Consider the following 11,430-nt stretch of genomic DNA (forward strand, 5'->3'; position numbering starts at 1 on the left):
CACCACAGTTCCAAAGCATCAATTCTTCGGCACTCAGCTGTCTTCACAGTCCAACTCTCACATCCATACATGACCACAGGAAAAACCATAGCGTTGACTAGATGGACCTTTCTTGGCAAAGTAATGTCTCTGCTTTTTAATATGCTACCTAGGTTGGTCATAACTTCCCTTCCAAGAAGTAAGTGTCTTTTAATTTCATGGCTGCAATGACCATCTGCAGTGATTTTGCAGCCCCAAAAAATAAAGTCTGACACTGTTTCCACTGTTTCCCCATCTATTTCCCATGAAGTGATGGGACCAGATGCCATGATTTTCATTTTCTGAATGTTGAGCTTTAAGCCAACTTTTTCACTCTCCTCTTTCACTTTCATCAAGAGGCTTTTGAGTTCCTCTTCACTTTCTGCCATAAGGGTGGTATCATCTGCATATCTGAGATTATTGATATTTCTCCCGTCAATCTTGATTCCAGCTTGTGCTTCTTCCAGCCCAGCGTTTCTCATGATGTACCCTGCATAGAAGTTAAATAAGCAGGGTGACAATATACAGCCTTGACGTACTCCTTTTCCTATTTGGAACCAGTCTGTTGTTCCATGTCCAGTTCTAACTGTTGCTTCCTGACCTGCATATAGGACAGCATATACATCACCAAATTGGGCCGACCACCAGAATTGAACAGTGCTGGGAAGTCCCCCGTTAACAGCAATCTGGAATCCCAAGTGAGAAAGTGTCCTGGGAGGTGCATCCACTCCACGGGTGAGAATTTGAATTGCAGTTTGGGGGGCTCCCCCTTATAATCTCAGGCCAGAAACTGGTATCATTAGTTTGCATGCAAAAATGCAGCTCTGGTTTTACATTTGCGGTGCTGCTTGTTTCACCTTGTAAGTCACAACATTTCTTAGGCCCTGGGCTAAGGCCCTAAGGGGAGAGGGGTCCTGGCCAGACCCTCAGGGGTTTAAGAAATTATAGGGCCCGCTCTCTTTCTTATCTAAAGTGCTGCCTGATCTGCTGTGCTTACAGGCAGTCACAGAATCCTGGCAGTGCCCAGGCAGGTCAGAAGCAGGTCAGAGGCCAGCTCTCCTGCTTATGAATTCTGAATAAGATTTCCTCAATTTTAATTTAACAGGGTCTATTTCTGTTTTGTAAATAAGTTCATTTGCTTCACTGTTTTTTAGATTCCACACATAAGCGATATCATACGTTATTTTTCTTTCTCTGTTTGGTCAAACCCTTACTTCTGAAGACATAGTCCTTAGACTGGTGGTATCAGTATCACTGAGTAGCTTGTTAGAGATCCAGAATCTCAGGCCTTATCCCAGACCTAGTGAATCAGAACAAGATCCCCACTTGAGCCATATGAACATTCAAATTTAAGAAGATTGCTCAAACTCACTTATATACAAGGCAGCTGGGATCCAAGAACCCAGTTGACTTGCCCAAGGTCACATGGGTAAACCATGGGATGATATGGGTAACTGGATAGGAACCTATGCTTGCGGTCAGGTAGACCCCTGTTCAAATCCAGGCACCCCTATCTTCTAGCCTAAAATCTTAGGTAAGCCCCTGAACATAGCACTAAACTTCCCGTTATTCATTGTTAATGAGGTTTCATAGGCCTGTTGAAAAGGTAAGATGAAAAGCATGTAAAGAGCACCTGAAAAATTCTCAGTAAACAGCTCTGATGATCATTACTCTAACTTGGATTTCCTGATTCTGTGCTGCCTCCTGGGCATCCCATGTTGCTTGCAAGAAATGGAAAAAGTAGTGCTTTGGATAAATTTGGTCTTTTTGAGACTATTCTATCTAATTTACATTCTGAGGTTTGAAAGAATGAGGACAAGGGTGGGGGCCCTCAAAAGGAAAGTAAACGCAACATCATGCAGCTTCTTCTCAGACCCTGCTTCCCAGCTCCTCCTAGCTTGGCCCTTCCTTCGTGTCCAGCAGAGACAACCACCCCCTGGAGAAATGATCAGGTGAGTGAGGTGTTTGTTTGCACATTTCCACTGCCTTCAGGGGCTTCTCACTTTCTTCACCCTCCTCTGACCCCCAGCATTCCCACACAGACTCCCTACAGCCTTCCTAAAGGGGGCTCCTCCTCTTCCCATCTCCTGGAAAGCTCAATAAACTTAGGATCTTACCCTGACACATCAAAAGTCACCTTCTCTGTGCCTCATTCCAGAGGATGGGCCAGGCAAGGTGATAAGCAAATGTAACACTTGCTTCATGCTAATGTTAAGTTGCTTCAGTTGTGTCCGACTCTTTGCAACCCTATGGAATGTAATCTGCCAGGCTTCTTTTTGTTGATGGGATTCTCCAGGCAAGAATACTGGAGTGGGTTGCCATGCCCTCCTCCAGGGGATCTTCTGGACCCAGGGATCTAACCCGAATCTCTTATGTCTCCTGCATTGGCAAGGCAGGTTCTTTACCACTAGCGCCACCTGGGAAGATTCACTTCCTTTCAAATAATATTTGCATTTTAATAAGCTCTTTTCTTGTCTTAAACACTAAACAGTGAGCAATATATTATCAAGTTGTTAGGGCATTTATATGATGGTATAGGCTCATCTTATATTCTCTACAGAGTCCTAGAATCAGTCATTTCTTCAAGAGCCCTGAGTCCTTTTATTGGGGAGCAGCATTTAGAAATGAATATCTGGGCACCATGTGTGTTTGTTGCTGCTGAGGCATGGGGCATCGCCAGCGTCGCTATGCTAAAGTTTTAATGCATAAGTTATATCCGTATATATGATACCCAATGGCTCTGAGAGTGTCCCATCTCTTGCTCACTGTACATCTCCTGCTTGACCAGCTTCACCTACACTTTGTTTCCCTAACTGACCTTTTCTCTTAGTCGTAGAGCCCAATCACTGAATGCTAACATACTTGCCCTCAGCCCCAGCTGGTGATTGTTCTAAACTTTAGATCAGAACCATCTCTTACTAGGATAGTTTATCAAAGGGCCATCTCCTTCTGTTGGTTTCCCTAACGTCAATTCTCTGTATAGATGGTGACCTCCCTCTCCCCCTTCCCAGCCCCTCTCCTCTCCCCGCCGGTGAAGACTGCTGCCTAGTCCTGCCTATTGTCTGCCACACACGGTGGACTGTCACTTCAAGACCTTGCTTCCAAAGTCTAAGCTCCTCCCTATCCATTAAACCACTGAAGTCTCTGTAACTGATTCTGGACTCTTTTTTCAGTCTTGAGGCTGAGCAAATAAGGGCTTGCAGGCCTGTGGAGTACATCCTAAGACGTAGATGTGAAATAACCCACTCAGTGCCTCTTTAAACCTATATCCTGGATGTTTACTCTGATTTACTCATGAGAAAAGGTCTTCATGTGTTCTAGAATACATATCTTTGTAACACTGAATGCTTCTGACTCTTATTCATGGGAAAATACACTCTGTACTACCCTACAGCAAGACAACTAGCTCAATAGCAATTTTATCTGACACCTATTAATATATCAAAATATATATTCACATAATACATTCTGTACTCAGATCAAAATCTGGCAATAAGTCTGTAAAGTTGCCAACCACTGTGTAGCAACAGTGGTTTGTCTGTGAATGCCATCCCCCTTTCTTGCTAGCAGAATCAGAATTTCATTCAGGCATCTATCCATCTATGTCTCTAATACCTATCTTAGAAGTAAATCCTCTTTAATCTTGGTCAGCAATAATTTTATTCTCTTTGCCAGTGCTTGGTTTAGAGGTAGAAATTATCTGTAGGGAAGTCAATTGGCAGGAAGCTTCTGAAAAAGGTTGTCTTGATGATAAAAAGTGGTTTGTACTGAAAGAGGGGATCACTTCTATTTGTTGCCCAGAACTACAGCAATCACCTTGTGACTATGGGAGGAACTAAGTTACACGCTGGGGATGGAAGAGACAAAAGAAAGACTCTGAGTCTTTGATGATGTCACTGAGCTGCTGAATTAACCAACTCAGGAGATGCCCTACCTAGGAACACCAAGTTATATGAGGTAATAAATAGCCCATATTGTCTTGGGAATTTTGAATCATTATTTCTTTTACTTGCAGCCAAAAGCATCATCATGAATACATCCTACTTTAGAATATTTTAAAGCAATTAACTTTGGGGAGAATCCAAAGCCTTTTTTAGAATTCACCCATTTGCTCACTCATTCATTTTAAATAAATATTTACTGAGAAGTGGCAGCAAAAAAGAGATTGATCAATAATCACATACACATAAAATGAAAAACTGTGATAATCAGTAAGAAAGGAAAGCATAAGAAACTATGTGAGGGAAAACTGGAAGGGTATAATTTAGACTGAAAAGGAGTGATGTTAAGACTTCACTTAGCAAGTGACGTGTGTGAACAGAGGTCTGAAAGCAGGTATAGAAGGAGGAAGGTATAGGGATGGGGCACAGTGTATGAAAAGCACTAGCATGATGCCCTGGAGGAAACTGAAGATCTATAGGATGAGGCTGAGAGGTTGGGGGAGGGCGTGGTACATCGCAGACTGAAGAGGTCTGCAGGCTCCAGATGACACAGGATGGGTCCTGGAGACCATAACAATTTCTCTCTTTCTTCTAAAAGAAAGAAAGAAATAAAGTTATGTGCTCTAAGCTGTGCTTCCCTAGTAGCTCAGATGGTAAAGAATATGCCGAGCCTGCAATGCAGGAAACCAAGGTTCAATCCCTGGGTCAGGAAGATCCCTCAGAGAAAGAAATGGCAAACCACTCTATTGTTCTTGCCTGGAAAATTCCATGGACAGAAGAGCCTGGCAAGCTACAGTCCATGGGGTCGCAAAAAGTTGAATATAACTGAGCAACTAAACACACACACACACACACACACACAGTTGTGCAAGATGATACCTTGGTAGGACTAGGTGAAGGGTTACAGGCCATTTCCCTCTAGTGCTTTTGTTATGGCATATCAATCTGCAACATACAACCTGCCCAAGCCTGCAGGGCCATGGCTTTCCCATGACCTCTCCTTTTAAAAAAATTTTGGCTGCACCACACAGCTTGTGGGTGGGATCTTAGTTCCCTGATAAGGGATCAAACCCGCATTCCCTGATTGGAAGTGTGGAGTCTTAACCACTGGACTGCCAGAGAAGTCCCCAACCTCACCTTTTTCCTCCCACCTCTCTATGTACCATCTCTCCAAATATTCATCTTGAATCAGGATCACAAGAATCATGAGAAGTGCGCTGACAAAAGCAGAACACCCATGGAGAGCAGAGCAAAAGGGAAGAAATGAAAGAAGCAAAAGCAAAATATTTCAGTGGATGAATGGGAGTGGAAGGGTGGAACCCTCTAAGTCAACAGGCTGCCCCCATCAGCACTGCATTTTAAAAGATCATTCTGGCCCTGGTTTGAGTCTGCTGGTAAAGGGTGGCACGAGCATAGGTCAGGAGGCCCCTGGGAAGAAATTGCAGAAGCTCTGATGGCTCAGACCATGGTGATGGAGGAAGAACACAGGTGCAGATATAGTCCAGGAAGAGTAGTGATAGGATGGAGAAAGGGTGGGCGGAGGGTAGTGTCTCGTCAAAGCCGTGGATCCCATTTTCAGGAAAATGAACCTTCACAACCTTTTATATAAATACAGTGACTCCTATTGTGGACTCCTGAAACTCACTCTCATTCCTGAGCTTAAAAGTCCTGCCTCAAGGGGCAGAATTGCAGACTTTTGGGGAAAAAAGTACTTCCTTCATCCCCACTTCTGATAGCAACTGAGCAACAGCGGGGCTGATGTTATTCTTTGTGAGGGCTGCCCCGAGTGGTTCAGTTTGCCTGACCTGAGTAAAGCCATTGGCTTTAATAGCCCAATACCTGTAAGACCAGGGTGCCACCTGCGAGGAGCCCGGTCAAGAGGACAGCACAGGAAGGGCTTTCATAACTTTTTTTTTCCTCCCCAAAATGCAATGAGTAAAGAAGAAATGCAGTTTCAAAATGGGAAAAGCCAGTGGATATCTAGGGGAATTCTGGGCAGAGGTGAGAGGAGGCAGGCCCCCGAAAACAGAATATCCAGGACAGATCCCGAGAAGTGGGAGGGCGTACAAGAGGGAGCAAGGTCACATCAGGTCCCGTGACTCCCAGCCCTGCTTGTGTGGAGCCAGGCAGCTCGCAGTGGTCCTTGTCCTGGTGGCCTATGCTAAGGAGCGCAGTGCCTGCCCCTCATCATGTAGGGCTGGTCCATCAAACCTGCCTTCTGTTTGCAGCCTGTGTTATGATGACGTATTCCAAGTTGGTCCCCAAGGATGTACGGACTCCTCCACAGGCCTGTGGGGCAGGTAAGCAGACTCAGACTGGGCTAGAGCTGCAGGGACTGGAACAATTGGGAGTGACCATTTAGGAGATCCTGCCCAAGGAAGGTAGCTAGCCATCTTAACTATGAGGTAAGATTGGGTTTAATCAGGCCTGGCATAAGCAGAAAGCTGGTCCAGTTTGAAGACCAAGGGTACAGTAATAAGATCTCTGAGTAGCCATAGTAACCAACATCAATGGTTGGTATTTTGAATCCAGGGGGGATATATCCAGGATGAAGCAGCGTTACTGACAAATGGCTGTTGGGTTGAGGAACAGGGTTCAGCTCACTGGAGAAACAAGGAGGCAGAAAGGGGCTGAGCAGGTTTTTAGGGTTCTAGTCCAGCAGGGAATGGATCAGGATCTGGCTGGATCCAGTGAGGGGCCACACACAGTGCTGGCTGTGAGCAGGGCTGGAGGGAGTATGCAGGTTCTGGTTCCCGCTCTGATCTTTTAGGTAACTGTTGGCTCCGGGTCAGACACAAGTGTGGCTCTGGTGGTTTGGCAACTGAATATGTTGCCAGGCTTGTCTCTCATTGGCTCATGAGTACAGTTTGAACAACACCTACCGGGTCTCTGGTCTTCATCCTGGGCTTGCCTGAGACAATCAGACTTCGACACTGCCATATGGATTTTTGCTGAGGTGTAACACTAGAACTGCCCATGCCTCCACTCATTAGACTCTCCTCTCCGCAGGATTTCCCTTAGCCTGCCCGGTCCAGAAATTGTTCTCTTGGGGTGCTGGCTATTCACCACCTTCCTCCAGAATCCTCAGGCAGCTTCCCACCAGACTGGGCACTCCATCTCTACCTCCAGCACAGGGGATCACCCTGGTATCACCCAGCCATTTCTAGTCCGGGTCTTGGAGCCAGATTTCCTGTTCTGAGTTCTGGCTCTGACACTTCCTATGAAGTAAAATCTTGAGTAGATTTCTTCACCCCCTGAGACCTAGTTTCTTTTCCCATAGATGAGAAAAATAACCCTAGAGCAAGGGTAGATAAAAGGATTTCATGAGGCCATGCGTGTGAAGCACTTGACCTAAAGCCCAGCACACGTAAATACTGTGTGATATTATTATTACAGTGCATGATTGGTTGGTCTGGTTGGTCTTAGAACTGGTGCTGCCCGCTGCCCTTGCCCTGGCTCCTTATTTTGGCTTCTGCCCTTTCTTCATCAATCTAGAATGCTGCGATACTCTCAGGCTGAGGTGCCTTGAGGTGCCTTAATATGCCTTAGGGAACTTCTGCCATTGCATTCATGTGAGAGGATATTCACATGTATATTAATATATATGCATGTATTTTTACAATGTTATTTATTTATTTTTGGCTGAGCTGGGTCTTCATTTCTGCACAGACTTTTCTCTATTTGTGGGGAGCAAGGTCTACTCTCTAGTTGCCAGGTGAGGGCTTTTCATTGCAGCAGCTTTTCTTATGGGGCAGGGGCTCTAGGCTGCATAAGCTCAGTAGTTATGGAGCATGGGTTCAGTTGCCTCAAGCCATGTGGGATCTTCCCAGACTGGGGATTGAACCCATGTTGCCTGCATGGGCAGGAGGATTCTTTACCACTAGGGCACTAGGGAAGTCCCACATGCATATATTGTAAAGGAAGGATAGGGATCAAATTCCATCAGTTCAGTATGATTCTTCCTTTTTAAAAAATCATTTCCATCCTGAATGGAGAACAGAGGGACCTCTACCCCTTCTGAAAACATAGTGAAGGTTTTACCTTTTCTTTCAGAAAACTTGTTAAGGGCTGAGTACATAGGATTGATGAGAAAAGATCATTTGATCCTTCAGCTTGGTTCACAGCAGGACTGGAATTGGTTTAATAATGGTAAGCACACAAGGAGATATTTGTAGGAAGGGCAATGACATGTTATTCTCCACCATCACTAATAATAACAGTATAAAAGTAAGTTAATTATAAGAGGCAAAAGTCAAGGCATCTGGTCCCATCACTTCATGGCAAATAGATGAGGGGAAAATGGAACCAGTGGCAGATTTTATTTTCTTGGGCTCCAAAATCACTGTGGATGGTGACTGTAACCATGAAATTAAAAGACACTTGCTCCTTGGAAGAAAAGCTATGGCAAACCTCTACAGTGTATTAAAAACCAGAGACATCACTTTACCGACAAAGGTCTGTATAGTCAAAGCTATGGGTTTTCCAGTAGTCATGTATGAATATGAGAATTAGACCATAAAGAAGGCTGAGCACCGAAGAATTGATGCTTTTGAACTGTGGTGCCAGAGAAGACTCAGAGAGTCCCTTGGACAGCAAGGAGATCAAACCAGTCAATCCTAAAGAAAACCAACCCTGAATATTCCTTGGAAGGACTGATGTGGAAGATGAAGCTCCAATACTTTGGCCACCTGATACAAAGAGCTGACTCACTGGGAAAGACCCTGTTGCTGGGAAAGATTGAGGGCAGGAGGAGAAGGGGACAACAGAGGATGAGATGGCTGGATGGCATCATCGACTCAATGGACATGAGTTTGGGTAAGCTCCAGGGGTTGGTGATGGAGAGGGAGGCCTGTGTGCTGCAATTCATGGGGTTGCAAAGAGTTGGACATGACTGAGCAACTGAACTGAACTGAGCTGGGAGTTAGTGAAGAACAAAGAAGCCTGATGTGCTGCAGTCTATGGGATAATAAAGTTCAGACTTTGCAGCTGAACAACAAGAACAACAGAAGTCAGTTTAGGTACAAAGAAGAGAGGACAGAGATAGTTTTAGCAGAATAAGCTTAGAAAATACAAAACTTGGAATTGTCCTTGAAGTCACATTTAAGATATAGAGTGCAGCGATGTTACCATAGGTAAGCACTCAGTGTGGATCTGTTTAGTCTATATGGTCTTACAGGGAAGTAGTAATTATCATGGCATTTTCCCTCATAATGGATCAATTTCCTTCTCCTTCACCTTTTTTTTTTTTTTAAGGATATTTGAAATATAACTTTACTTTGATTCTAAACAAGATTCCACCTCTCAATATTATAATATGACTATCAGATCAGATCAGATCAGATCAGTCGCTCAGTCGTGTCCGACTCTTTGCGACCCCATGAATCGCAGCATGCCAGGCCTCCCTGTCCATCACCAACTCCCAGAGTGCACTCAGACTCACGTCCATCGAGTCAATGATGCCACCCAGCCATCTCATCCTCTGTTGTCCCCTTCTCCTCCTGCCCCCAATCCCTCCCAGCATCAGAGTCTTTTCCAATGAGTCAACTCTTTGCATGAGGTGGTCAAAGTACTAGAGTTTCAGCTTTAGCATCATTCCTTCCAAAGAACGCCCAGGACTGATCTCCTTTAGAATGGACTGGTTGGATCTCCTTGCAGTCCAAGGGACTCTCAAGAGTCTTCTCCAACACCACAGTTCAAAAGCATCAATTCTTCGGCGCTCAGCCTTCTTCACAGTCCAACTCTCACATCCATACATGACCACAGGAAAAACCATAGCCTTGACTAGACGAACCTTTGTTGGCAAAGTAATGTCTCTGCTTTTGAATATGCTATCTAGGTTGGGCATAACTTTCCTTCCAAGGAGTAAGCATCTTTTAATTTCATGGCAACTGTGTTCCAAAACACCTAAATATGCAGGTCCAAAAAATGAAGGTATTTTTTTTTTAAACTGCCATATTCACTCCAAAGCCCATCCATCTCCTTCAGCATCCAAAGATTAAGCACATGTTCTGCTTAGATATATAATAAAGTGGCAAACACACCGCACCACTGACATCATAGGATAGTTGCCTATATAACTAGACTTCTGACACTGGGCCCCAGCTTCACTTTCTCACAGGTCACGAGCTTCATCCAGGAGAGCATTTGTCTGAGCAACCTCTAAATCGTCCTTGTACTGTGCAGCCAAGGCCAGGTCCATGAACACCTCTGGCAGGGCAAGAGCAGGCAGGCATGGCGACAGTCCCCAAGTGAGGATCTCCAGTCAGTTTTCTAGCAATCCAGAGGAAGGGCTTTTCAAAGTTGTAGTTCGTTTTGGCAGAAATGTCATAGTCCTGAAGATTCTTCTTTCGGTGGAAGACAATGGACTTTGCCTTAACCTTTCTGTCCTTAATATCCACTTTGTTGCCACACAACACAATCGGGATGTTCTCACACACTCATACCAGATCTCTATGCCAGTTAGGCACGTTCTTGTAAGTAACTCTCGATGTTACATCTCCCGACCAGCTGTATCACATACATTGAACTTAATCGGTCCTCTTGGTATGGAACAAAAGAGGATGGACCTCAACACCCAAGGTAGCTACACACTTCTCAAATTCACCAGTCAGATGACATTTCACGAATGTAGTTTTTCCAGTACCACCATCACCAACCAATACAAGTTTGAACAAAACTTGGGGTTCTCCTTGGGCAGCCATTGCGAAGCATCTCCACACTCGTCTGACTGAGGCTTCCTTCACTTTTTAAAACTGAAAAGTTTCATTATATTTTAATTGATGTATAGTTGCTGTATAATATTATGTAAGTTACAGGTGTGTGATATAGTGATTCACAGTTGTAAAGGTTATACTCCATCTATGGTGGTGGTGGTTTAGTTGCTAGTCATCCAACTCTTTGCAACTCCACAGGCTATAGCCCTCCAGGCTCCTCTGTCCATGGAATTTCCCAGGCAAGAGTACTGGAGTGGGTTGTCATTTCCTTATTCAGGGGATGTTTTCAACCCGCATCTCTTGCATCTCCTGCATCTCCTGCATTGGCAGGTGGATTCTTTACCACTGACCCATCTGGGAAACCCCATACTCCACTTATAATTATCGCAAAATATTGGCTATCTTCCCCATGTTGCACAATATATCTTTGTAGCTTTAAAAAAAATAAATTTAACATTTTATTGGAGGATAATTGCTTTACAATGTTGTGTTAGTTTATGCTGTACAACAGTGTGAATCAGCTATATATATACATGTATTCCCTCCCTCTTGAGGCTCCCTTCCACCTCCCCCATCCCACCCCTCTAGGTCACCACAGAGCACTGAGCTGAGCTCCCTGTGCTTCTGACTAGCTATCTATTCTACACGTGGTAGTGGATACCTGTCAATGCTACTCTCAGTTTGTCCCACCCTCTCCTTCCCCCGTTATGGCCACAAGTCTGTTCTCTATATCTGCATATCTATTCTTGCTCTGCAAA

General features: G+C 44.6%; 1 pseudogene; it reads right to left on the bottom strand.

Moving 5' to 3' along the window:
• Nucleotides 1-10,071: 10,071 nt before the first annotated feature.
• LOC113881156 lies at nucleotides 10,072-10,660 on the bottom strand (annotated as a pseudogene).
• Nucleotides 10,661-11,430: the final 770 nt, after the last annotated feature.

This window comes from Bos indicus x Bos taurus, chromosome 2 (genome assembly GCF_003369695.1).
Source record: "Bos indicus x Bos taurus breed Angus x Brahman F1 hybrid chromosome 2, Bos_hybrid_MaternalHap_v2.0, whole genome shotgun sequence".
Classification (NCBI taxonomy): domain Eukaryota; kingdom Metazoa; phylum Chordata; class Mammalia; order Artiodactyla; family Bovidae; genus Bos; species Bos indicus x Bos taurus.